The sequence below is a fragment of the Otolemur garnettii genome, unplaced genomic scaffold (assembly GCF_000181295.1).
Source record: "Otolemur garnettii isolate 467f Iridium unplaced genomic scaffold, OtoGar3 scaffold00123, whole genome shotgun sequence".
Lineage (NCBI taxonomy): Eukaryota > Metazoa > Chordata > Mammalia > Primates > Galagidae > Otolemur > Otolemur garnettii.
This window is the reverse complement of record NW_003852518.1, coordinates 3,802,082-3,805,725: the sequence shown is the minus strand read 5'-3', so window position 1 is coordinate 3,805,725 and position 3,644 is coordinate 3,802,082. Positions and strand designations below refer to the sequence as shown.

Below are 3,644 nucleotides of genomic sequence, written 5' to 3'. Positions count from 1 at the left end.
GACAGCTGTGCCCATCAGCACGCCCGCAGCAAACGGACAGGGGTCTGCTGTGGCTGTTCCATCTGGGTCTCTCTGAATGAAAGGAGAGACCAAAATACTTATTAGGGAAAGCATTTTTGTTGGAGAGTGATAAGAAGTTATAAAAGGGCTCGACACCTGTAGCTGAGTGGTTAAGGTGCCGGCCACATACACTTGGGTTGGCAAGTTTGAACCCAGCCGGGCCTGCTAAATAACAATGACAACTATAGCAAAAAAATAGCTGGGTGTTGTGATGAGCGCCTATATTCCCAGCTACTTGGGAGGCTGAGACAAGAGAATTGCTTAAGTCCAAGAGTTTGAGGTTGCTGTGAGCTGTGACGCCATGGTACTCTACCAGGGGCCATATAGTGACACTCTGTCTCAAAAAAAAAAAAAAGTTATAAAAGGATATCAACTCAAGTCATCCAAGTACACACAGATTTGTGCTGCCTATTTTAGCACCCAAAGCCAGATTCTTCCAGAGAATAAACTAACTATGAGTTCTTCATAGTTGGCCATGGCTTTGATAAAGGAGATTGTGAGCAAAGCCAGTCTCTCACCAAGATGGCAAAATGTGCACACCTCTCCTGCACTCCCCATTCAGTGGATCATGTGAGGGTATGAAACAGACCTTGTTGCTAGCTGCTTAACGGCACACTACAGAGAATGTGCTCTCAGGCAAGAGTACGGAGTAAATATTCCACTGTTGATTTAGGGCAGATTTTGGAGGTACAGTAGAAAGAGTTTTTAAAAACCTGGCAGTTTGTGACAAAGAATTAAACAATATAAAATAAAATCAAGGATCAAAAAAATTAATTATATATAAACAGAGAGATGCAAACAGCCTCAACCAACAGTTCATATGGACTATAAATGTGTTGAAAAATTTCTATACCTTGTGAGAATAAAATCTAGTGAACTAATTTGTCTTACTGGTTTGATTTCTTTTTTCTTACAGAGAAATGATCTCCCATCCATTCAAGTATTTGATCTCTGTTGGTTTATACATTTCCAGAGCTTAATCTACACAGGCCTTTCACTGGGTGCTGGTTCTCAACTCCACACTCCTCTGAAAACTTGGCCAAACCACACATCAAATGCACAGCAAGTTGGAGGCCTGCCAACATACCCAGAGGGTGGAGTGAAGCCACAGAGAGGCACAGAAAGAGGCAGAAAGACGCAGACACAGCCCCGCAAATATTCATAGCCCCTCACAGGAAGGAACCCAGGGGGCGAAGAGGGAGGGGGCACAGCCATAAAGGACAGTGAGTGAATAAGTTTCAGAAAGTGTTAATCATCTGGTCTGGGAGGCAGGATTATTTAACAGGTACACTATACATTGGTAGACGAATATGCTCCGTATTCTGTTTTTAAAAACAGAGTGGTTCTTTACAGCCACGTTGGGTTCTGCGACTTTTGGGAAATGTTACTGCGTCTTGATGTTGCTCCCCTGCGGGGATGACAGTAAAGAAACTAAGTCTGAATGGGACTCGTGGCCGAACTCTCCCACACCCAGACTTGGAGTGCGGGGAGTTAATCGCATGATCCAAGAACATTTTGGCCCTGTCTGTAATAATTATGGCAATTATATAGGCCAGGCCCACAAAGCTCGCTGAACAAGGCAAAAGACAAACCAGGTTATCTTCCATTGATGGCATGTGGATAGAGTACGTATTTCATCTACTGGTGCTACATTTGGTGGTTGATTTTTGTTTCGTTTGTTTTGTTTTTCTTGGCATTTCATAAAGACTTTATTGAGTTCAGAAACATTTCAGGTACAGCTTAAATATGAGGGAATCCAATACCATGATAATTTGTTGTTAAGACATAAGTAGTTCACTTCCCTCACTTTACAGATGAAGACAAAGGCCCAGAGTCCAAGGACTTGCTGTCGTCACCTGGTAACCAGATGAGAGCCAGAAGCCCAGTCTCCGGGTGCTATTTAATCCATTTCCCCTCCTGGGCTTAGTTCCTCTATGTGGAATGCTAATAGCCAAACCCTCAGGAGCCGTTGACTTCTCAGGATTAGGTACTGGGTGGGTGGGGGTGAGGACTGAGGTGGAGAAGGTCCGAATTAAACATTCCATTCCCAACCAGGACACACAAATATCCCTGCCTGGTGGGCAGAGCATGCAGAGGCGGTGAGGTCTCACATCCCCATGGGAACACGCGAGGTCTGTGCAAACCCATGGGAGGCAACATTGGAGTCGTTAATCTAAGCACTTGGGTCTACAATGCACCTGAGATAGCGCACAAATATTATCTCAACTGTGGTATTTCTGATTTGAATATCAAGAAGCAACAATTCAAATGAGAACTATGTCAGATGGTGCTGATTTATGAAATGTGAGATAAAAAGTAAACAGCAAAGCCAGAAATTTCTCTTGTTGATCTCCATTTCCAGAGAGGAACCCAATTGTCACTTTGTTTTGCAAACAGCACCACCTACTGGCACAAACTATGCTCCTACACAGATGGGAGAGGTGAAAAGTTGGTCGTTGATGGGAATAAGGGCTGGGTTTGCAAACAGGGAGACAGAAAATTTTACTGAATTTCACTATTTGAATGCTCAGCAGGAGAGAATCAGATTACTGAGCTCTAGAGAATCCAGATTCATTGTACTGTAGTTCTAGCTTTTACCTTATTAGTAAAACTGACCACAGGGGACAGGCAGCATTCACTAGCCAGTATCCGGCTGGGCATCAACAACCCTCTGTCTGAATTGATACGTAAAAGTAAATGGATGTTCCAGACACTCACCACTGCCTCCCCCAATTCAACAAAAAATATTTACATCAAATCAAATTACTTCCTAAAGGCAACACAGTCACAGACATGCTGCGGGGCTGCCTCCTTACTGTCACACGGAATCACTTCATTTCCTGTCACTGAAACCATTCTGAAGCACAATACTACTTCACATCATGTACCTCAGAAATAAAAGCCAAATTTTTTGGAAGAACTATCAGGCTGACATTTTGGGGTAGGTGAAAAATAAAATCTGACAACTCTGAATAGAAACAGAAGTGCTATACAAAATGCACCTGTGGATGACAACATGCGCCCGTGGGTGACAACATGAGCCATGGGTGACAACATGAGCCATGGGTGACAACATGCGCCGTGGACGACAACATGCGCCCGTGGGTGACAACATGCGCCCATGGGTGACAACATGTGCCCATGGACAACAACATGCGCCCGTGGGTGACAACATGCACCCGTGGGTGACAAAATGCGCCTGTGGGTGACAACACCGTGGACGACAACATGCACCCGTGGATGACAACATGCGCCCGTGGGTGACAAAATGCGCCTGTGGGTGACAACACCGTGGACGACAACATGCGCCTGTGGACTACAGCATGCGCCCGTGGGTGACAATAAGCACCCACGGATGATTATATGTGCCCGTGGGTGACAACATGCACCCGTGGGTGACAACATGCGCCCGTGGGTGACAACATGCGCCCGTGGGTGACAACATGCGCCCGTGGGTGACTATATGCGCCCGTGGATGACTACATGCGCCCGTGGATGACTATATGCGCCCGTGGATGACAATATGCGCCCGTGGATGACTATATGCGCCCGTGGATGACTACATGCGCCCGTGGATGACAACA

The 3,644-nt window shown here is 45.7% G+C and overlaps 1 protein-coding gene across 11 annotated transcripts in view; it reads right to left on the bottom strand.

The window, feature by feature from the left end:
- Window positions 1-3,644, bottom strand: part of PKD1L1 (polycystin 1 like 1, transient receptor potential channel interacting) — a 175,459-nt gene that overhangs the window by 35,173 nt on the left and 136,642 nt on the right. The gene's annotated exons all lie outside the window — the stretch shown is intronic.